We start from the raw sequence: 24885 nt of genomic DNA, 5'->3' as shown, positions 1-24885 counted from the left end.
AAACACAATCAGAAATGTCAAGAGGGATATTATCACTGCCCCCACAGAAAAACAAATAACCATCAGAGAATATTATGAATATTATGTGCATAAACTAGAAAATCTAGAAGAAACTGACAAATCCCTAGACACATACACCCTCCCAAGACTGAACCAGGAAGAAATTGAATCCCTAAATAGACCAATAAAAAGCTCTGAAATTGAGTCAATAATAAGTAGCCTACCAACCAAAAAAAGGCCAGGGGCTGGATGCAGTGGCTCAAGCCTATAATCCCAGCACATTGAGAGGCCGAGGCAAGTGGGTCATTTGAAATCAGAGGCAAGTGGATCATTTGAAATCAGGAGTTTGAGACCAGCCTGGCCAATATGGTGAAAGCCCCCCCTACTAAAAATACAAAAATTAGCTGGGTGTGGTGGCACATGCCTGTAATTCCAGCTACTCAGTAGGCTGAGGGATAAGAATCGCTTGAACCCAGGAGGCAGAGGTTGCAGTCAGCTGAGATCACACCACTGCACTCCAGCCTGGGTGACAGAGTGAGACTCTTTCTCAAAAAAAAAAAAAAAAAAAAAAAAAGTGAAGACCAGATTCACAGCCGAATTCTACCAGATATACAAAGAAGAGCTGCTGTTACTATAACTGCTGAAACTATTCCAAAAAATTGAGGAGGAGGGACTCCTCCCTAACTAATTGTATGAGGCCAGCATCATTCAGATACCAAAACCTGGCAAAGACACAACAAAAAAAGAAAACTTTGGGCCAATATCCTTGATGAACATGGCTGCAAAAATCTTCAACAAAATACTGGCCAACCGAATCCAGCAGCACATCAAAACTCTTATCTAACACAATCAAGTTTATCCCTGGGATGCAAGGTTGGTTCAACACACATGAATCAATAAATGTGATTTATCACATAAAGAGAACTAAACACAAAAACCATATAATTATCTCAATGGATGCAGAAAAGACTTTTAATAAAATTTAACACCCCTTCATGTTAAAAACTCAGTAAACTAGGTATTGAAGGAACATACCACAAAATAATAAGAGCCATGTATGACAAACACACAGCAAACCTCATACTGAATAGGCAAAAGCTGGAAGCATTCCCCTTGAAACCTGACACAAGACAAGAATGCCCTCTCTCACCACTCCTATTCAACATAGTATTGGACATCCTGGTGAGGACAATCAGACAAGAGAAAGAAATAGAGGGCATTTAAATAGGAAGAAAAGAAGTCAAACTATCCCTGTTTCCAGATGACATGATCCTATATCTAGAAAACCCCATAGTTTCAGCCCAAAAGTTCTTTAAACTGATAAACAACTTCAGCAAAGTCTCAGGATACAAAATCAATATTCAAAAATCACTAACGCTCTAGGCCGGGCACAGTGGCTCACACCTGTAATCCCTGCACTTTGGGAGACCAAGGAAGGCAGATCACAAGGTCAAGAGATTGAGACCATCCTGGCCAACATGGTGAAACCCTGTCTCTACTAAAAATACAAAAACTAGCTGGGCATGGTGGCAGGTGCCTATAATCCCAGCTATTTGGGAAGCTGAGGTAGGAGAATGACTTAAAACCAGGAGGCGGAGGTTGCAGTGAGCCAAGATTGTGCTATTGCACTCCCGCCTGGGCAACAAGAGCAAAACTCTGTCTCAAAAAAGAAAAAAAAAGAATCACTAAAACACCTATATACCAGCAATAGTCAAGCTAAGAGCCAAATCAGGAATGCAGTCCTATTCACAATTCACACACCCACCCACCCACCCACACACACACACACACACACATACACACTAGGAATACAGCTAACCAGGGAGGTAAAAGATCTCTACAAGGAAAGTTACAAAACACTGCTCAAAGAAATCTGAGATGACAAGAACAAATGCAAAAACATTTCATGCTCATGGATAGGAAGAATCAATATCGTTAAAATGGCTATACTACCCAAAACAATTTATAGATTCAATGCTATTTTTATTAAACTACCATTGACATTCTTCATGGAACTAGAAAAAACTATTTTAAAATTCATAGGGAACCAAAAAAGAGCCCAAATAGCCAAGGCAATCCTAAGCAAAAAGAACAAAACTGGCAGTATAACACTACCTGACTTCAAAATATACTACAAGGATACAGTAAAAAACCAGCATGGTACTGGTACAAAACAGCCCAGAAATAACGCCACACACCTACAACTATCTGATCTTTGACAACCCTGACAAAAACAAGCAATGAGGAAAGGATTCCCTATTCAGTAAATGGTGCTGGGATAACTGGCTAGCCATATGCAGAAGATTGAAAATGGACCCCTTCCTTATACCATATATAAAAATTAACTGATGATGGATTAAAGACTTAAATGTAAGAACCCCAAGTTATAAAAACTTTGGAAGACAACCTTGACAATACCATTTTGAACATAGAAACAGGCAAAGATTTCATGATGAAGACACCAAAAGCAATTGCTACAAAAGCAAGAATTGACAGATGGGATCTAATTAAACTAAAGGGCTTCTGTACAGCAAAAGAAACTATCAACAGAGTGAACAGACAACCTACAGAATGGGGGAAACTTTTTACAAACTGTGCATCTGACAAAGGTCTAATATCCAGCATCTATAAGGAATTTATACAAATTTACGAGAATAAAACAACTCCATTAAAAAGTGGGCAAAGGACATGAACATACACTTTTCAAAAGAAGATATACATGCAGCCAACAAGCATATGACAAAATGCTCAACATCACTGATCACTGAAGAAATGCAAATCAAAACTACAATGAGATACTGCCTTATACCAGTCAGAATGGCTATTATTAACAAGTCAAAAAATAGCAGATGCTGGTGAGGTTGCAGAGAAAAGGGAACACTTATACACTGTTGGTGGAAGTGTAAGCTAGTTCAACCATTGTAAAAAGCAGTGTGGTGATTCCTCAAAGACCTAAAGACAGAAATACCATTCAACCCAGCAATCCCAGTACTGGGTATATACCTAAAGGAATATAAATCATTATTTTGTAAAGACACACGCATATGTATGTTCATTGCAGCACTATTCATAATAGCAATCTACCTAATGCTCGTCAATGAAATCAACCTAAACACTCATCAATGGTAGACTGGTTAAAGAAAATGTGGTACGCATACACCATAGAATACTGCACAGCCATAAAAAAGAATGAGATTATGTCCTTTGCAGGAACATGGATGGAGTTGGAGGCCATTATCCTTAGCAAACCAATGCGGGAACAGAAAACCAAATACCACATGCTCTCACTTATAAGTGAGAGCTAAATGATGAGAACACACAGACACATAGAGGGAAACAACACACACTGGGACCTATCAAGTCTGGATGATGGAAGAGAGCATCAGGAAAAATAACTAATGGGTATGAATCTTAATACCTAAGTGACAAAATAATCTGTACAACAAATCCCCATGACAGAAGTTTATCTATGTAGCAAACCTGCGTGTGTACCCCGAACATAACACAAAGTTAAATAAAACAAAAAAAGGAGAATAATAAAAATTGAAAAACATTATACAAGGCTAGACTCTAATAACAGTTGTATTCTAGTTTATTTTGAAACATAATTTTTCTCTCTCCAATTCTCCAATTTTATTAAAATTTTATTAAAATCATAGTAGGATCAATTTATTTGTAGAATAAATTTTAGTCCCAGGGTTGGGCACAGTGGCTCACACCTTTAATCTCGGGACTTTGGGAAGCTGAGGTGGCTGGATCACATGAGTGAGTTCCAGATCAGCCTGGCCAACATGGCAAAACCCCATCTCTATTAAAAAAGTAAAAGAAGAAGAGGAAGAAGAGGAAGAGGAGGAAGAGGAAAAAGAAGAAGAAGAAGAAGAAGAAACAATTTAAAAAAGAAACGTTTTAATTTTATTATATTTGGCTTGATTATTGCATAAATGCAATAAGAATAATCATTTGCCATATATGCTCTTTTAAAAAAAAATTTGGCTTTGCCGGAAACTCTTTCATAAGGAATCCAAGATTAGACCTTCATAAAAGTTTCAAGCCCAGCCACAGATTTATCTGTGCCTGCAGATACCTGTGTGAATTGGGGGAATTCTTCTTTTCAAGGTCCCAAGAAAACTTGGGGTTCCTAAGCCTGTCTGTGACATTCTTTACTTACCACAAGTCAGGACTCTATAAAGGACAAAGTATGGGGCCAGTTTTTCCAAAGGGATTTTATTGGCTCCATAAGTCAGCCTCATTTTCTTAAGACAATTTTGAAAATAATATGTTATTCCAGTTAATGCCTTGGTAAAATAACCAGTGTTTCCAATGATGAGAATATGGCATATGTTTTTAAGCATAATATGTCTACACACATGAAAGACATAGTATCTAAGAGTACAGATAGTGTTTCCTGATGTTAGTTTAGGTCCATGCTTTGCCAATTGTTTTATCTTTCCTCATGTTCATCTCTGCAGCAGTAAAGATTTCCTAATTATCAAATTTCAAAAGTGATTATTCTATACATGCAAATACCTTGCCATAAATTTGACGTTTTTAGAGATTATTTTTAATGTGATCCAACAAGGCTGCCTATAAAATGATAGTAGAATTGTGTTAACAGGCAAATAATCACTGAAAATTAAGTTTACTATTAAGTTACAACATGGTATACCTTGTGTGTGCAGTTCAGAACTGTAAGAAGTGGCTATTCTTTTAAATTTCACAAAATGGAATTTAATGCAAGGTTATCAGAGAGGTTCAGCCTTGTAAAAAAAAAAAAAAAAAAAAAAGGCCACTGTCCATACTGACTGAGGCAGCCTTTCTCCCAGTGCTCCTGCACCTGAACACTTCTGTCATCTGCTCATCTCACCTCAACCTGAACCCCACAACACCCTGGGAGGCTTTCATCCCTTCCTTTCAGCAACCAAGAACTGGCAAGCACTCACTGAAACCTTAATATTAAGTAAAATCCCAAGATCCCTCTGCTATGACAGAGGAGGTTAAGACTTAAACACAGAAAGTCTCATACTAGCATCAGGTACTTTACATGCTTCTTTAATGGTTGATTTAAAACCCCACTTGAAAATAGCTTCAGTATCTAATATTGTAATGGAAATGTACATAGCCAAAGAATCCCAAAGAAAGCACATGACAAACTTCCCAACGGACTCACCTCCATCACTATATTTTTTTAGCTCATAATCAAAATAATATTAAATCGATTGCATTTAAATGTGCATTAGATTTGCAATATGCTTTTCCACGTATTAGCTACTGTAAGCTTTACAGTGATCCTCAAGGTGGATTTAGTAGCCTGTTTTCTGGTAAGGAAAGAGATTCAGAGAAGGTAAACAAGCTGCCTGAAGTCTTATATCTACGAAAGTACAAAGCTAGGACTCGAGCAGGGAGTTCTGGTTCCATCCAGGGCTCCTTCCATCCTTCCCTCTGCTGCCATCTGTGTGCTACATTAGTGCGAGTTATATAGCTCACAGACCTAAAGCAGCAGGGTAAGAGGAAGGGAGGGCTGGGAGAGGCCAGCCCACCTTTTCTAAGGGCCCGTAGATCATCAGGATGTTGCCAAAGTTCCCAAACCACTCAGTCTTAGTCTTGAGGGATGACAGGAGGGGTAACTTCAAAGGCAAACACTATTCTGCCATCTCTCTAACCCCAAACAGCACCCTTCCAGAGTCTGAGGCAGAATAACAGTTTTAGAGGCTTTCTGAAAGACTCCAGCACTCTTTGGTTTCCTCAAGCAAAAACTGAACGCTGCAACAGCAGGCCATTGGCCCTGCTTGTATCACATTCAATCATTTATTCATTCGTTTGTTCATTCATTGTCCCTCCTCACTAAGATATAAGCTCCTTGAGGGCAGGAATTTTGTCTGTTTTTTTCAGTGATAAATCTCAGTGCTAAACACAGTGCCTGGCACTTTGTAATCACTGAATAAAAATATGTTTAATGATACCTAGATCCTATAAACTTCCTCAATTTTGACTAAATTATATCTCATCACCACATGTGTTTACATGGCCATGCCAAAATTCTCAGAAGAAAAGGAAATGTGATGGCAGGGAGGTGCCTAGAAGGAGGTTCTCTCTGTGCTAGGGGCCTTACTGAGATATGGGGAAACGGTAGCTTGCTACCAACAATCATCTTTCAAAATAGCCACTGAGAAAGGCAGAGGGTTGATTATAGTATAACTTAGTATTTGTTTTTATTTTAAAGTCCCTAGATAGTCTATTGAGACAAAACTGTCAATTTTGATATTAAAGCAAATGTGTGTCGTATTTTATAACTGAAATCCCTAAAGGAAACAAACTACAGATACTGATTACAACAGCTGGTCTAAATGCTTAGTAAACAACAAGAAGTTCTCCATTGAAATATTGCACAGCTTTAAACAAATAAAACCCAAGTCTTGGGGATCTAGGAATGGAGTCTAGTGCTGCCTGCATACAGGACTTGGCTCCTGGATATCTCAATTTTCCCAGCAGCTGCAAAGGAAAGAAGGGAGGGAGGGGAAAGAAGGAAGGAAGGACAGAAGGACAGAAGGATGAAAGGATGGAAGGATGGAAGGAAGGATGCAGGGAAGGACGGACACAAGAATGGACAGAAGGACAGACGGATGGACAGAAGGAAGGATGGAAGGAAGGAAGGATGGGAGGAAGGAAGGAAGTACGGGAGGAAGTATGGGAGGAAGTATGGGAGGAAGTACGGGAGGAAGTACGGAAGGAAGGAAGGAAAAGAGGACAGAAAGAAGGAAGCAAGGAGGGGGAAAAGGAAGGAGGGAAGGAAGGGCAGAAGGGGTTGGGAAGGAGGTGCTGCAAGTGACGGCCACAGTAGTTTTTGTTTTTGTTTACCTAATATTTAAACACAAAAGAATCAATTCAGCTTTCAAAGGTGTTTGATAAGTACAAAATTTTGATATCAGAAGCTTTATGTCAGTAACGTTTAGAAAATATGCTATTCAGTATGATCCAGTTTTTAAGTACATAGTGTCGTGTAGTTTATTTACTTACTTAGAAAATGCTTTCAGCATTTCCCTTGTAGGCAAAGACCTAAGGTCCCCTCAGAGCAGACCTCTGTCATGTCTGGTCACTTGAGGCAGTGGTATTCTGGAGCTGGTTCAACTCACAGCGAGGTCACAACATAAAATAACTCTAATGTCTTGCTCTGGCACAGACAACACAAAGTCCTTGAGGATTTGCGAGGGACTATAGATGCCCCTGCTGTGCCATGCCTCAGTCAGTGCATGTTTTGGGAATCTATGACTGTAAACTCGAAGCCGAAGCATGAAGCACCTCTGTAATACTTCAGAGGGTACCAAAGTCATGCGTTCCATAGCAGAGTGGTCTTCAAGAGCAACACTGAGATGCAACAACAAGCAATGGATAGTAAAGGAACAACCATAGTTCTGGTGCTGCTCTGACTTGGCATTTGAAAGCAGGACCTAACCACTCTAATTCAAGTAAGCGCCTGGAGTTTTTCAACAAATACAGGAGGTAAGGGGCATCTTGTAGAACACAATTCAAGAGGGAAAGACTGGGGTTATTGCTAACAAGGGAGTTTGGTTGCTTGAGTAATTACATGATACACAGAGAACATTTTATATGTATATATAGAAAAAACTATATTCAGGTATGTTATCACTGGATGGTGGTATTGTGGATGAGTTTCTTATTTATGATTATTTGCTACAGTTATTTTTAAAAAGTAAAGCCTAAGCATATATATAATATCCAAAACATTCAATTTCCTCCCAATGGCAGGAAAGGGGTTGCTCCCAGATCCAGAAGTTTTCCCCGTTAGGGCGAGTGGACCCTGCCCTTGAATCCAGACCATTCTCTCGCCTGTGCTCTAGGGCCTGTTCCACTCAAGACTCACTAGAGAATAGCGGGTCTGGGTTTCGGCTGTGCACAGACCCCGGGGCTCAGGAAGGTGACGTGAACGTCACCAGGCTCAGTAGAATGGGGAAGAGAAACACAGTCACAGACAAGATCCCCAGACAGATGCAGGCAGCACCACGAAGGTCACCGACCCCAGCTGCATCCAGCAAGTCCCTGGAACTGCATCAGGCGAGTGTGACTGTAGCTGATCTTTTATCTTTTTCTCAAATTTCTTTAACGTTGTGCTTTTACAATTTAAAATGTAAAAAGCAAAAACAAGATTGGTCAACAGGTATAGAGAAGATTTCCTCTGACTATTATTCAAAGTAGGGATTCTTCAGTCAAGGTGACTTTTGTGCTGCTCTTTCTTGTTTGGCCTCTAAAGGGGAATTTTTTGTGGGAATGAGGTGGGGGACGAGGATATTTCTCCTAACATCAAGTTGACTCTAGGGAACCACGTCTCCAACTCCTGAAAGCCGTGAGGGATGTCTGACGCCTGTGGCTCTGCCTCTCTGTCCCACTCCCCCATGCCAATGACTAACTCCTTTGTGACAGAGGTAAGAGCAGGAACCACTGAACCACAGACTTTAATAACTCTGTCTACATGCTAGCATAGGATCAGTGAAATCTAAATTGAAATGTGTGGTTGAATGGCTTTCTGAAAATGCCCTGTACCTCTAAGTCTCTGCAGAAGTTAAAACGTCCTTCAGAGAAAGGGGGAAAAAGCACTCTCGTGGATGGCTATTGTCCACCTCTCCTTTTTCACAGTGATAACTCAGAGGAGAATGGATTTCTGTTGCTGATGGATAGGAAATGGGATTTGAGGAAACAGGATATGATACAGAAAGTGGAATCTGAGAGTCAAAGGCTTATATATTTCTCCTTTAATAAGGAGAGCAACTCTGTGGAGAAAAAGTGAACAAGGGGGTGAAGTGAGGAAGGAGAGAGAGGCAATGGCAGGGTTCACCTGAAACTGTATCAACTACATGGTTGTCCCATAGAAATTCAGAAATATGCCTCAAAGGGTATGTCTCTTTGTAACCTAGTATCCCAGCAGTCAGGGGGAGTGCACCTGACGGCTCCACCTTAGGATACTCCTCTAACAAGTCATTGACAATCTGCCTCAGGACAATTCATGCCGAAGAGAAAGAACTTCCCCATCAGCTCCTTTCTATAAGACCCATTCTGGGTGTTGCTTGCCCTGTACTTCTGGGCATGTATGTGGGCACTAAGTGGGGCTCCCCAGCTTGCTGTGTTTCAGCATCAACAGGGAAGCCCCAAGATGGAAGGCAAGAGGTCTGAGGCACAGGCAGGAAGCTAGGTGCTGTTTGATGGTGAGGTTGGTTCCAGCCCATGCATAGCCAGTCACCACTGCAGCCACTGGAACTGGAGACAGGAGCTGAAACAGGCATAAAAGGTATCTGCTACAGGGAGAAGTATGAAAACGTCACAGATGTAAATGGCAAATAAGATTAGTAGAGAAGTGTAAGGATTGGTGGAGAGTAAATTCCTTGTCATTATGAAGAAATATGTCTGATTCGTGGTTGGGACCCACTGTGTGAAGCAATGTCCGGGAGTTGGCAGTTTAATTCTAAGCCACATGGAGGCAGACAGCACTTTAGGAAGGAGGGTACAAAAATAAGAAATTTGTGGCAAGTCAAATATCCACATCCTGTTTCCACGTAGAAATACCAATTTAGGCTCAGATTTGCCTCAATGGTCACTTAATACATAATGACCATATTAAAAAATCATCCACATTGAAAGGGTTCAAGGTTTGTCTAACCAAGATGTACTTGTCGGGATTCTGTGATCTTACTAGCTGGATTCATTTTTAAAATTCAGCTTAGGCCAGGTGTGGTGGCTCACGCCTGTAATCCTAGCACTTTGGGAAGCTGAGGCGGGAGGATCACGAGGTCAGGAGATTGAGACCATCCTGGCTAACACGGTGAAACTCCGTCAGTACTAAAAATATAGAAAAAAAATTAGCCAGGTGTGGTGGCAGGCACCTGTAGTCCCAGCTACTGGGGGGGCTGAGGCAGGAGAATGGTGTGAACCCAGGAGGCGGAGCTTGCAGTGAGTTGAGATCGCACCACTGCACTCCAGCCTGGGTGACAGAGCAAGACTCCATCTAAAAAAAAATAAAAATAAAAATAAAAAATTCAGCTTAGAGTTCCTGTTTCACCCTCAAAGCAAATCTAAACCACGGCAGGTATGTGAAATGATCCCACCTCTCAAAAATTTACCAGGTCAGCTCTTTTCCAATCAGATTTATCCATTGGGCATTATAAATGTTGGGCATCATAATGGCAAGAAGAGTCAGAAACCAAATAAGAAGAGCTGTGGTTCTTGACCTCAGAAAAGTTACAACTATCTAGTTTCTGAGATCAGAAAGTGCACAGAAAACAGTATAGATACATGAAACAAAGTGAAATGACACCAATTATATCAGGAAAGCATACACACACAAAAATACAGCACATGTGATTTATCTGGAGAGATTTAGAAAGTCTTTGGAGCAATTTATTAAAAAGGAAGAGTATGTGGTTTTATAGAGTGAAGATGGGAGAAAACACTCCAGGTGATGTAATACTACACTTAAACTCACCAGACAGGTGTAAGGTAAATGGATGTGCTTTAGTCAAGGAGTAGGCTGAGGCGGACATCCAGGCCACAGTCAGTCAATGGGATTGGTGTGCAGGTGCCCACCTCCACTTGTTATATAACCTGTTTAAGTTCATCCTTGGCTCTGAGCCACTGTTGTCTGTAGAAGGTATAACTGCCCTGCTGAATCTGTACAGGCACACTGGTGCCCAGAGAAAGATGGAGAGAACCAGAGCTGTCCATCTTGCAGACAAACAGAGGGGAGCCAGAGTTCAGCATGGCTCAACATGGCATGCACACTGGTGCCCAGAGAGAGAGAAACACTACTGACCACTAAGGGAGAACCAGCAGCCTTCAACGCCGGCAGGGGGAAGCCAGGAACTGGCTTGTGCCCGGAGAGAAAGAGTTAAGCTGCTAACACTGTAAGGGCGAGTTGGCCTTGCAGGCCAGCCATGCAGCTGTACGTGGGAGCCGGCTGCTGAGAGGAGCCACAGAGCTGGAGCAGAGAGCCAAGATAAAGATGGACAGTGTGAGTAAGCTGCTGATGAAAGAGTTGCTGACTAAAACTACATTTCACCTGCCTGCAGCCCCCAAAGTGTTCTTTCGGCTATCTGCCCATCCACCCACTTCCCTCAGACCTCAGACCCAGACCCTATGCTGAGTGTGACATTTGGTGTAATCATGGCGCTGGACCTGACAATTGGCATAGTTGGCAGGATGAGGTGAGTGGGTCTTCAGCCCGCGAGGGCTCCCAGGTCAGCTTTGTGGCTGCAGCATGGGCTGTGGCACCCAGTGGCAGTGGTGCTGCTTGGATGGGCCCCAGTGGAAACATAGGAGGAAGTGGATGGGTCTCCCGTGAGTGTGGAGAAGGCACTGAAGCACCTGGAAGTGCACAGCACTGAGGAAAAGCATGCCTTTGCTGGCAGAGTCAGATGGGCATTTGTGACTGTGCTATAGGAAATGCACGTCCAATCCTTGTGGGACACAGTGCAGGGAGGAGGAAGAACCTTTGCTGCAGGCTTACCCAGTGATCCACCAGAAAATAGAGCATGAACAGCTGTTGGGCCCCAAGGGTGAACCCAGGGACCCCCCCTATCACGGTGGAACACATTTCCTATGGTGCCTGTGTCCCCTCTAAGTTGCAGGAGTCAAGCAAGTAATGTTGGCAGTCACATACAGACCTAGTGCAAGTCATTCAGGCAAAGGACATTACTGCACAACCCAGTCCTGCTCAAGTGTTCCAGTTCACAGATTGCCTGCTGCAGTCAGAGAGAAGTGTAAAGCCTTTTCTGTTTGATAAGAGACTGACCAAGGTACCCAGCTTCTGGGGTCACCAGATGACCAGAGCCACATGTGGACTTGGCAATCCACCAGTCCCTGCACCCAGATAAGTTTCCAGGTAAGGCTGCATAGATAGCTATGAAAGCTGGTCAGTGAGACTAAAACCTGTGTCTCCATATCTTGGCATCAGCCGTTTGACTCTCCACTTGTGCATTGTGTATGCCTCTCCTATGCTTGAAAACATTCTGGGGGGTGGATGTTTTGCATAGCTTGGCAACTGTATTATCTGTCACAGACTTGCTGGACCACTTGATGACGGAACTGGGACAGTGCCACCGAGAGCCAGGAACAGCTTGCCTTCGTGGAAGGGTGATGATGGACTTTCACAGTGTTGCTGCAGAGCTGTGTGTATAGCCCCACCATATGTCGTGGTCTTGTTAATGATGTTTTGTTAACCTCTGATTCTCTTGCAGAAGCAGCAACATCCCCCTTACCTGGGATTGGATGGTGAGGCTGAGACAGCCAAGCAGGCTATTCAGTAGGCACAAACCCTATGGGTCGTTAACCAGGGATACCCATTTAAAGTGGATGTGCATGTAACCACAGATAGTTTTGGCTAGAGCCTATAGCAGTGCATGGAATGCTTGGAAGCGCCAGTAGGCTTTTAGTCCCAGCTGCGGAGGGGAGCTGAGCTCTGGTGTTCATTAATAAAGCAGCAGTTAATAACTGCATTTGCTGCCCTTCAGGCTCATAAGAGCGTGGCAGAACAGGTTACAGTCATGCAGACAACTTACCCAATAGCAGGATGGGTGCCTTCATGGGTAACAACCTCCGGACTAGGATGGCACAGACATCCACTTAAGCAAAGTGGGGTCCCTACTTGGAACAATGGAGTACGCTGAGTACAAGTCCCTTAGCAGCAGAGTTACAAAAAGTCTTGGGACCTGTAGTCCTAATGCAGGAGAAGACCATGGGGCCTGAGGCAGCCCTAGATCCTGAGCCATCACCATTTAAGGAAGGGCACCCTCCGATCCCTGTTGGGACGTGGTACACAGATGGGTCTAGCCAGGGTGCTACTGCTGCCTGGACTGTTGTCACAGTCCAACCTAGTACTGACACCATATAGTTTGAAACCAGGTGTAGGCAAAGTAGCTAATAAGCTGAACTCAGGGCAGTGTGAATGGTAATCACCAAGGAGGTGACACCCATGGTAATCTGTGCTGATAGCTGGGCAGTTTATCAAGGCTTATGTATGTAACGGGTCCGTGTGCCCAGAGCCTATGTATAAGACCTGTGTGTCAGGCCTGTGTGTCCAGGCATATGTGTCAAGCCTGTGCATGTATATTGGGCCCACGTGCCCAAAGCTTATGTGTCAGGCTTATGTGTCAAACCTATGTGTATGTATCAGGCCTATGTGCCCAAAGCTTATGTGTTGGACCTGTGTCCAGGGCCTATATGCCAAAGGTATGTATCAAACCTGTGTGTCCAAAACCTATGTCTCCCTTGGCCTAGGGGGTAGAATGTAAGGTACATGGATGTGCTTTGGTCACGGAATAGGCCAAGGCCGAGGCAGACATCCAGGCCAGAGTGACTAAGCAGGATTGGTTTGTAGGCGCACCCTTCCACTTGTTATATAACCTGTTTGTATAAGTTCATACTTGGCCCTGAGCCACTGTTGTGTGTAGAAGGTATAACTGCTCTGCTGATGCTGTACAGGTGTGCTGGCACCCAGAGAAAGATAAAGAGAACCAGAGCTGTCTGTCTTGCAGATGGACAGAGGGGAGCCAGAGTTCAACATGGCTTGACATAGCATGTGTGCTGGTGCCCAGAGAGAGAATAGCACTACTGACCACTGTAAGGGAGAGCTGGTTACCTTGAAGGCAGGCAGGGGAAAGCCAGGAACTGGCTTGTGCCCAGAGGGAAAGAGTTAAGCTGCTAACACTGTAAGGGAGAGTTGGCCTTGTAGGCTAGCCGTGCAGCTATGCATGGGACCCAGCTGTTGAGAGGAGCCACAGAGCTGGAGCAGACAGCCAAGATAAAGATGGACAGTGTGAGTATGCTGCTGCTGAGAAAGCTGCTGAATAAAATACATTTCACCTGCCTATGGCCCTCTGACTGTTCTTTCAGCTATCTGCCCATCCACCCACTTCCCTTGGACCTCAGCATGGGCTGGACCTTAACGCTGAGTGTGACATTTGGCATAGACATGGCCCTGGACCTGACAACAGGTGTTGTTTTATTTTGTTTTCTGAGACAGAGTCTTGCTCTGTCATCTAGGCTGTAGTACAGTGGCGCAATCTTGGCTCACTGCCGCCCCACCTCCTGGGTTCAAGCAAGTCTCGTGCCTCAGCCTCCTGAGTAGCTGGGATTACAGGCATGCCCCACCATGACCAGCTAATTTTTGTATTTTCAGTAGAGATGGGGCTTCACCATGTTGGAAATACTGTTCTGAAACTCCTGAGCTCAAGTGATCCTCCTGCCTTTCAGCCTCCCAAAGTGCTGAGATTACAGATGTGAGCCACTGTGCCCAGTCTACCACCAAACTGTTTGAAGACTAAGAAATGCATATATGGAATAAAGAAAGAAATATCAGGAACATTGGATTTCTTACCAAAAAAAAATATGTGAGGGTATTTAAGTGTGTATTAATTTTTAAATTAGACAATTCATTTTTTAGTCTAAGGAAAACTAGAAATAAAAATAAAAGGAAAAGAGAAGGGAAGGAGGGAAAGAAAGGAGAGAGGGAAAGAAGTGAAACTCCTACAATCCCAGGACCCAGAAAAACCAAGCTGATTACCAAAGCTCTATAAGCCTTTCTACATGTGTATATCCTGGGTTTTTATTTGGTGTGATTTGATTTTTTAAACAAAAATTATACTCTCTTATAATCACTCTTTACTAGAAAATAAATTATAAATGTGTAGTAATCTTCAGTTGGGTTTGGAGAGGCATATGGAATTCTATATTTAAAATCACCTGAAACTGTATCCACTATATGGGTATCTCATAGAAATTCGGAAAGATGCCTCAGAGCGTATGTCTCTCTGTAATCCTGTACCCCAGCCTTGAAATGCATTTTAAAGGGGTTTTCCCCACCTTTCCTTCCTAATCTCAGAATATGGCCTTGAAATATAGTTTAAAACTCTTTGTTTCCTTCCCTTTCCCACCAGGCATTCTCATGCACAGTGCTTGCTTCTCTAATTATGTGCTTGCTTAGAAATTCCAGGGTCTGATTTTGAAACAAACCAGATGCAGAGATTCAGCTGTGGAAACCTCCTGCTTAGGAGAAGTTACAATTAGTTCACCACCTCACCAGGTCCAAATCAAGATGACGCCCACTGGACCTCCAGATGGGTGATTACTCAACCATTAGAAAAAGACACAGACCTGCACTCTCTTGCACCACTCCCGCATGTTTTCCATACCACGTTTTCCTTCTTAAACCACTTCACTCAGTCCAAAAGCTGAGATGGTTCCTTTGAGGCTTAAGCCCAGCCATTCTCCCATTTGCTAACGTTTGAAAAAAAAAGCTGCTTTCCTTTTACCACACCTCACTTCTCATGCTTTGACTTCCAAGTGGTGAGCAGTCTCAACCTCCTGGGCTCAAGAGATCCTCCCACCTCAGCCCCCTAACTAGCTGGGACCAAAGGCATGCACCACCACTGAGTTTAAATATAGAATTCCATATGCCTCTCGAAACCCAACTGAAGATTACTACACATTTATAATTTATTTTCTAGTAACGAATGATTATAAAAGAGTATAATTGAACTTGAGTCAATTACAAATTTGGTGCCCCATGTGAGGAGCTGTGTGTTTCATGAAACCTAGACTGTCTGCCTGGTTTCTACTGGAGGAGGCAACAGCTGCTCAAAAGTGCCAGCAATTCAGCTAGCTGACTCCATGGCTGGGGACTTCAGGGACCTCCCAGCAGTTGCCAAGGACACTTTTGCCCCTAGGATTTCCCTTCTGTCCCCATCACAGCATCAACTGCCCACAACGCTTTGCTGGTGCAAGGAAAGTGGCGTTTGGGAAGCTGAGGCACTTGGACTAGGTAAGTCGACTGGAGTGTGAATGGGGTTTCTCTGTCTCTTTCTTTTGGGCCTTTGTGCCATCTGGACCTAGCACAGGTCAATCGTGGTGCCATAAGGGCCTTTGTGCCATCTGGACCTAGTACAGGAGATCCTTTTGGGGTGCCATCTGGGTTTCAGACAAGACTTCAGGGCTTTTCTCCAGTTTCCTCTTTCAGGGATCAGTTCAGGGTGCTCCATCTGCATTGGCACCATCTGTGTTTGTGTCTCTGTTTAGTGTTACCCCTTCCTCTGAGGGTGCTCTACGATGGTCTTCACAGCATCAGGCTCATCTGATTGTCAGAAGGAGCAAGATAGGCTGCTTCTCTCCTCACTAAGGGAGAAACAGTTTCCAATACCCTGGCCCTGATTTTGTCATCCTCTTTGGGATTCCGGAGTGCTCTCTGTATCTGGGTTAAGCTTTGTAGGTGGAGAACGCATGTGAACTCTTTTCTAGACTATATGGGACTCCAGCTGGTTACGTATTATAGCCAGTTTTTGTGTACATTTTAAACTGATGGACGAATTACAGCAAGAAAAGTTCAGAGCTCAAATTCACAGCTCATTTAACCTGCAACTATAAAGTTAAACAGAATATTCTGAAGCTCTTTCTTTTCTTTTCTGCCTGCTTTGAATCTGCTGTTACTAAACTGCTGGTGCTAAGACTCATTATTTATTGTCTAACTGTAACATAAACATTTGAAACTCCTTTAAAACTGAAAAGAAAAGGCCAGGGTGGGAAGATCACTTAAGCCCAGGAGTCCAAGACCAGCCTGGACAACATAAGGAGACTCCATCACTACAAAATAAAAAAATTAGCCGGGAGTGGTGGTGCATGCCTTTGGTCCCAGCTACTTAGGGGGCTGAGGTGGGAGGATCTCTTGAGCCCAGGAGGTTGAGACTGCAGTGTGCCATGAACACACTACTGCACTCCAGCCCATGAGACAGAGTGAGAACCCATCTAAAACAAAACAAAACAAAACAAAACATTAGTGTGGCATGGATGTTCTGTCAAGCTACAAAAGAAAAAAAAAAAACACTAATAAAAATGCATTGAAAAAGGCTTTTTTTAAAAACAAAAAGAAAACTGCCCTAAATATGCTCTACCCAAATTTGGTCTATAGCTTTCCTTACCTTACCCAATAGGGCAAACAAAATTTAGTCATGTAAACAGATTTCAATTTTGACAGAAAAATAATTCTTATCCAATAATCTTATATAAAATGTTAAGTTTACGTTGCTATCTAATGGCTAGAATTCCAAGGTGAAGCTATTGGATCTTTGTGGATATGTATTCATGTTTAGATATGTTTATGTGATATACATGTATGTTTTGTGTTGTGTCTTGTGTGCTACCAAATGGCTTATAATTAAATAAATACTCATAAATTAAGTCAAAATGCATTTCAAGTTCACATGAATTTATCAATCTTTTTTTTTTTTTTTTTTTTTTTTTGAGACAGAGTCTTGCTCTGTCGCCCAGGCTGGGGTGCAGTGGCCGGATCTCAGCTCACTGCAAGCTCCGCCTCCCGGGTTTAGACCATTCTCCTGCCTCAGCCTCCCGAGTAGCTGGGACTACAGGCGCCCGCCACCTCGTCCGGCCAGTTTTTTGTATTTTTTAGTAGAGACGGGGTTTCACCGTGTTAGCCAGGATGGTCTCGATCTCCTGACCTCGTGATCCGCCCGTCTCGGCCTCCCAAAGTGCTGGGATTACAGGCTTGAGCCACCGCGCCCGGCCGAATTTATCAATCTTTAATAAATAAACTGGCTTTCAAATCATTGGTAAAAATAAAAATTAAAATGTCTTCTCAATCATCAGCATACATTTTTGTTTAGGTAGGTAAGTTTTATATTTGCCTCTGTTGGATATTTTAAGGTGTCAGGGTTTGGCACAAAGGTTGTGAAACTATAAACCCAGCCAAAAACAGAGTAATCTTTGTGTAACTTTTTTAAACAAATAAGACTAATTTAATATTGTTGGGTTCAATAAAAACAGCTAAATATTCTAAGTTATCAGCAAAACACCAGTGTGTTTAAGGTTCTTACTTAGGTGAACACCTGATGTTCACAGACTTTAAAAAATGGTTAATAAGGAAATAACTTTAAATTATTACTAGCTTTGTGTAATATCTCAGTTTCCAGAAGTAAACTATTAAAAATGAAAGGGTCGAGTACATGTAAATAGGATAAATGCCTGTAGATGAACTTTTTGTGCAATTAAAAATTTTTTAATTGTTTTAAATTGAATAGTAAATGCACATTGGATATCTGAGATATTTACAATTAAGAAAGGGTTATGATATGGGGAAACATTTCTAAAAATTGTGGCATGGTTTTATCTATAAAATCCTAACATCTGAAAAACAGTTCAAGATTTCTTGCTTCCTAAGTTTTCACTAAAATTTAAGGTTACTAAGACTAAACATTTTTGTTAATATGTAATTCTATAAATAATCTTATTTTAAAATAGCTTTATATAAGTTGAAAGTTATTTAAAAATTATTTATGAAAATATTTTAAAAGCCAATAAAGAGAAATATTTAAAATTATAAATATAAAATTATATTTTAAAAATTTCCAAAAACAATTTTATGTGAAAAAATATTATAAGGTAAATTTTTGTCTTTAAATAAAATGACTGATTTTTAAATGAAGGAAGTATAAGACATACCAAAAACTCCAAGCATGTCATAGATGGTCTACATAAATAGTGATAACATTCATAAAGGGAAATTTATAAAAGAAATTTTGTATGTGATTAAACTAGCTCTAATTAAAAGGGAATTATTTATAGTAATCTTTCTAAAGATTGGTCCCCTATGTTTAAACAGGATTTTGTTAAGGTATGAATTTACTTTTAATGAAATTATAAGAGATTTTGCTTTTTAATTCTATAACCTGTTTCTTTTGAAAACTTCTCAGATTCATATCTCAGAAGTTCAACTGTTGTGTCTTGCTGCTTTCATCTTTTTCTCCCCTTGAAAAAAAGCCTGAGATAACTTCTTCAGCTTTTTTTCATCAGCTCTTTTATCCTTCTGGTTCTAACTGCTCATTAGCATTATGCCTGATGCTAAAATGTTTTATCTTAAAGGTCTGAAAAAGCAATGTTTTCCTCCAGTATAACTTGATTCTGTACTCTTGGATTTTCTTGATACGTCTACATGTTTTAGTGCATGTAATCAAGAAACTTCTCATGCACTTATTAAGAGTCATGTATTCCCATGCTATACCCGTAACTTTGAATACACACTTCCCATGTCTGATTAAATTCAAGCACTTTTTTCATCAGGTTTAACTTCCAGGTAATCTCAATGGGCTCCCCATAAGAAGAAGCAGTCACGCTGCAAAAGGTTTTTCTTTGCCTTTTTGGTAACTAGCTTAAGAAACAACGTTTTATATTTAATCAAGATAATTCCTATGTTGTCTTTATCAGGTTTTGATTGCTTAGAAAAACAGATTTAAAGGGGTTAAGGTTTTTACATCCATATAATCTTCTATATTGCCTTTAAAGTCTTTTGATAATCACTTTGGTTAAATGAGTAATTACTGTTTTACAATGACCTATGGTTCTGTTTTGATCATATGTTTTGCATCCTTTAACATCTTTGACAAATGCCCTCAAAATCACATCTTAAATCTCTGACTTATTGCTGGGGTTTATCAAAGCTATAAAAATTAATCACCACTGGCCAGGCATGGTGGCTTACTCCTGTAATCCCAGCAGTTTGGGAGGCCAAGGAAGGAGGATCACTTGAGCCCAGGATTTTGAGACCAGCCTGGGCAACAAAGTGAGATCCTGTCTCTACAAAAACAAAGCACAAAAATTAGCTGGGTGTGGTGGCCTATGCCTATAGTCCTAGCGATTTGTGAGGCTGAGGCAGAAGAATCACTTGAGTCCCAGAGGTCAAGGCTGTGGTGAACCACGATTGCATTACTGCACTCCAGCCTGGGTGACAGAGCAAGACCCTGTCTCAAAAAGAAAAAAAAAATTAATCAGTGAAAGGCTGTAAAATCTTTTTAAAGCTTCTAGTCAGGTCATGGACTTCAGTGTCACCTTCTACAACCTCGTGAAAAGGTTGTTATCCAGTACTATTAACTAATCCTTGTGTTGTTAAGTTACAGGGTTTTGACTTCTGAGTATAAATATCTCATCTAAAGAAGGCACAATAGGCCAGGCACGGTGGCTCACGCCTGTAATCCCAGCACTTTGGGAGGCCAACGCAGGCGGATCACAAGGTCAGGAGATCGAGACCATCCTGGCTAACACAGTGAAACCCCGTCTCTACTAAAAAATACAAAAAAGAAGCCGGGCGTGATGGCAGGCGCTTGTAGTTCCAGCTCCTCGGGAGGCTGAGGCAGGAGAATGGCATGAACCCGGGAGGCAGAGCTTGCAGTGAGTCGAGATCATGCCACTGCACTCCAGCCTGGGCGACAGAGCGAGACTCCGTCTCAAAAAAAAAAAAAAGAAGGCACAATATTCTTGCCAATATATGACATCAAACTCAAGTTAACCAAAGCCTCATCTTTACACTCAGGCAAAGGTGACAAAGTAAACTGCTTTCATGAGATACAGGGACAAGGCCTATATTCAAAAACATTAATATTTATTTAATAATTTTGCCTCTATCTTAATTAATAGAATGTATTCTATACCTTGATACTAAATAATTTATATGTTTAGCTACCTGTGAGCTTCCTTTCCTGTCATTCTCAGAAATAAACAAGGGTTATGACCTTTTGTTTGAAATGCTGTTAATTCTTTATGTTTTATTTTACCTCCAGAATTTGAAACTATTCAATCCCTCTAGGCCCAGGGACTATTACAGAAGACATGGGCATATGAGATTGTAAGGGCTGGGTTTTGAGGAATGCAATTAATTCAGACCTTCCAAATCAAGGATGGATACACAGATGCCTAAACAGCTAAACAAAATACTTGTGTTTTATATAACTAATTGCTACAAGCCAAGATTATGGTAGCTCAGTGCATAAAATTTATAGATAAGCCAATTTTATAACCTGGTTTCTTATGTTTTGTCTTTTGCTCTTATGTTGCTTAAAAGAGGTCTTAAGGGTTAGTGTATGCCTGCCTGTGTCCATTCCCATCTGGCCCAAAATGTTTAATTGGCTATAAGTCTTTTGACTCTAAGTCCCTTGGCCATAGGAGTCCCACCAAGGGACATGATGAACAGCAGGTAGCCATACCACCCTGGCATCAATATGGGACAAAATAAAAGACTGGCCATCTATACTGCCTCTGGCATATCTTGACCAAATAAAAGGGGAAATACAAACAAACAAGACGTTCTAAGCCCTCCAACATACTAAATGGAACCCCTTCTTGGCCAAAGGAGATCCCCCAAAAAGCTGAAAAACTAATTTAGATTTTCACAGAAAGCAGGGGGATGGACACACCTCATTATACCCTCCCCACTTTGGAATTCAGATGCAACTGACCAACATTAACATTAAAATATAGATCATAAAACTGACAAAACAGACTCTTTGTAACAATAAGATATCAAATTACAAACAGGACCCGAGACCATGCCAGGCAACAGTGAAGTCACACACTCCTATACTTCAAAAGTTATGTTCTTGCTGCCACAAGGTGTTTCTTTCTCACAAGCAGCCAAATGAGTACTGGATTCAAGATAAGCTAACTGATCCCTACTCCCTGTTCACCAGCCATAACTACAGCTTTAATTAGACAAGAGACTGATTTCAGTACATTTCTCCTGATAAAAAGGTCACTAACCACAGACAAGTGCTGGCTGGTATACAGAAATCACATACTTGTGTGTCTTTGTGTACATACAGGGTCTAGTTATAATACATTTATAAGTCTCCATCCCAAAATAAACGTGGGTCATATGTTACATACATATTTGTTTAATACACATGTGTCAGGACCAACTGTATGAATATTCATAACCCCTCCTATAACCTGTTAAATATCTGTATTTAGCCAACCTGTTGTCATATCCCCACAGGAACTCCAGGTACAATTGACAATGGGAACTGCGCACTATAATTAAGACTAAATGTTGTGTATAGTTCCTGCACAACTCTGGAAATACACCCTCAGCCCTACAAGACATGCACAAGCAAACTAGTGCTATGTCTAATCCTGTCATGTCCTTAAATCAATGGTCCTCCTAATAATTTGGATCAGGCTCGTCCTAGTAAAAAGAAGTTGCTCATAATTTCAGCCATGATTTTAAAAATAAGTTTATTCCTCTACTGTGGACTATATTGCTATTACACCCTCACCACTCACACTCCAACAAATATCTTCTGTATATTTCAGAAGTTTTCAAAAATTTTTCAAGGTCAGAGACTCAGAAAAGTTTTCAATTACAAGTGGACAGGTTTTCTTCTGTTGCCCTCTAGCTGTGCCCTTTTCAGCAGGAAGTAGTCAAATTGACATCTCCCACTTTCCATAAAAATGGAATATAATTTCACAGTAGGGAGTTGTAACCAAGTAGCTAAGCCTCAAATTACATGTTAAGGTTTTTTTCCCTTTCCTTCCTAATCTCAGAATATAGCCTTGAAATGTAGTTTAAAACTCTTTGCTTCCCTCCTTTCCCGCCAGGCACTCCTGTGTACAGGGCTTGCTTATCTAATTGTGTGCTTGCTTAGAAATTCTAGGGGCTAATTTTAAAGCAAATCAGACAGAGACTCAACTGCAGAATCCTCCCCCTTAGGGGAAGTTATGAACAATGAATTCACCACCACCAGGCCAAAGTTGAGATGAACCAATCAGACCTCCAGACGGGCAATCCCTCAAGATAACCATCAGGAAAAGGCACAGAGACCTGTACCCTCCTGCAACACTCATCCATGTTTCTCATACTAAGTTATCCTTCATTCAGCCCAAACAGCAGAGATGATTCCTTTGAGGCTTGAACCCAATCATTCTCCCGTCTGCTAGCATTTGAATAAAAGCTGCTTTCCTTTTACCACACCTCGCTTCTTGTACTTTGACTTCTGAGTGGTAAACAGCCAAACTTGAGTCAGCTACCTCTCTATAGCCCCAAATCCAGTTTTACCAACACAACGAGCTATGTGACTGGTGGGAATGTCATAATCCTGGAGTGTACCGTGGAGTGGAAGGTTAAGAACAAACCTGCATGTGTGTTGTTTTTTGTTTGTTTGTTTTTGAGACAGAACCTGGCTTTGTCGCCCAGGCTGGAGTACAGTGGCATGATCTCGGCTCACTGCAACCTCCACTTCCTGGGTTCAAGCAGTTCTCCTTCCTCAGCCTCCCTAGTAGCTGCGACTACAGGTGCGCACTAACACATCCAGCTAATTTTTTATTTTTAGTAGAGATGGGGTTTTGCCATGTTGGCCAGGCTGGTCTCGAACTCCTCACCTCAGGTGATCTGTCCGCCTTGGTCTCCCAAAGTGCTAGAATTACAGGCATGAGCCACTGTGCCCAGCCTGCATGTATAATCTTTATTGAAAAACATACTGTGAAATAAAAACTGACTATGAAAATATGGAGCATATGTTTGCTACAACTGTTTGTAAGACAACAGTTTTCTAACTGGGCTCAACTGGTTTTCTATCTCAAGATTGCGCATACTGCTCCCCTCCCTCACCTCCACCCACTTATTTTGCACTCTCTGGAAAGAGAAGTTAAAATTCACAAGGCATTTTAACACAGTGAACAGCACAGGGTTTTCCCTACCCATACTCTCTACCCGTCAAATACTCCAGGACAGAAGAATTCTAACCAAATTCCCTTTGTTATAATTTAAAAATAGGAATATATTTAATGAAACTTTCTGACCTTTGATTTCTAGATGTAAATATGCTCATCCAGGAGTCTCTCAGGAGTGGAAAATTTTATTTTATGACATATATAATTATGAAACTCTTTCTTTCCTTCAGCACATTGCATTTTTCTGACAGTTACAAAAGGAGTCATTCAATAGACAAGACCTTGATAGGAAAAATCAATTGAGCTTAACATTATTTGAAAACAACTGGACTATTTTCAAAAAGCATTTTTTATTTTCCATTTTGATTTAAAATAAACTTATATACTAATAGATCCTATGCACCTGTAGAAGAGCCTTGAAATTAAAATCAAGAATTCCCCACAAAGCCTAAATAGATTTCCCTTGTATCACAGAATAGATGAGTATCAGAAAAGTTGCTACAAAACAACTCCTCCTTTCTCGTATTCACTATAAAATAGGAGATGTGTCGATTGCAGAGAAAAAGCTTAGGTTTTATGAAATCAAGATGACATCCAAATCCGGGGCATGCTGGGTAGTGCAGACTCCAGAGGGGTTAGACCTCATTGGAGTCGTCCTGTCCATTAGCCTACTGAACACTGCAGAACCATCCCGACTCCAGAGCTCTTCCCTCAGTCCTTTCATCTTTTTGTTGTCCTAGTCCACAGGAATTTCTGCACAGTAGAAGAACCCCTGACTCTGAAACTCTGCTCCTTTTCTTTCTTCTTTAGTTGAAGAAATTAAAATGCTCTGACATGCCTTTGCTCATCTTTGCTGACTTACTCCTACACATGCTTCAAAAATCAGGTCAGATGCCTCCTCTTCCAGAAACTCTTCTCTGACAAACCATTCTCCTATTGCTCCACCAAATTGACTCAATAATACATACGCTGACAGATTATTCCATCCAGTATTTTGTTTTCTTGTTTTTTTTTGTTTTTTTTTTTTGTTGTTGTTGTTGTTGTTTTGAGACAGAGTCTCACTCTGCCACTCAGGCTGGAGTACAATGGCGCAATCTCAGCTCACTGCAACCTCTGCCTCCCAGGTTCAAGCAATTCTCCTGCCTCAGCTTCTTGAGTAACTGGGATTACAGGCACACACCACCATGCCTGGCTAATTTTTGTATTTTTAGTAGAGATGGGGTTTCACTGTGTTGGCCAGGCTGGATACTTCTTAATGTAAAGACTTTAGAGTCTATAAAATAAATCACTATTTAATAAACTAAATATTTAACACTCCCTGTGTTGATTTTAACCCAGCACAAATATGTCCAAAATAGACTCTATAGTGATTTTAAAATTCTC

The sequence above is a fragment of the Macaca nemestrina genome, chromosome 2 (genome assembly GCF_043159975.1).
Source record: "Macaca nemestrina isolate mMacNem1 chromosome 2, mMacNem.hap1, whole genome shotgun sequence".
Taxonomy (NCBI): Eukaryota; Metazoa; Chordata; class Mammalia; order Primates; family Cercopithecidae; genus Macaca; species Macaca nemestrina.
This window is presented reverse-complemented; position numbering follows the sequence as displayed.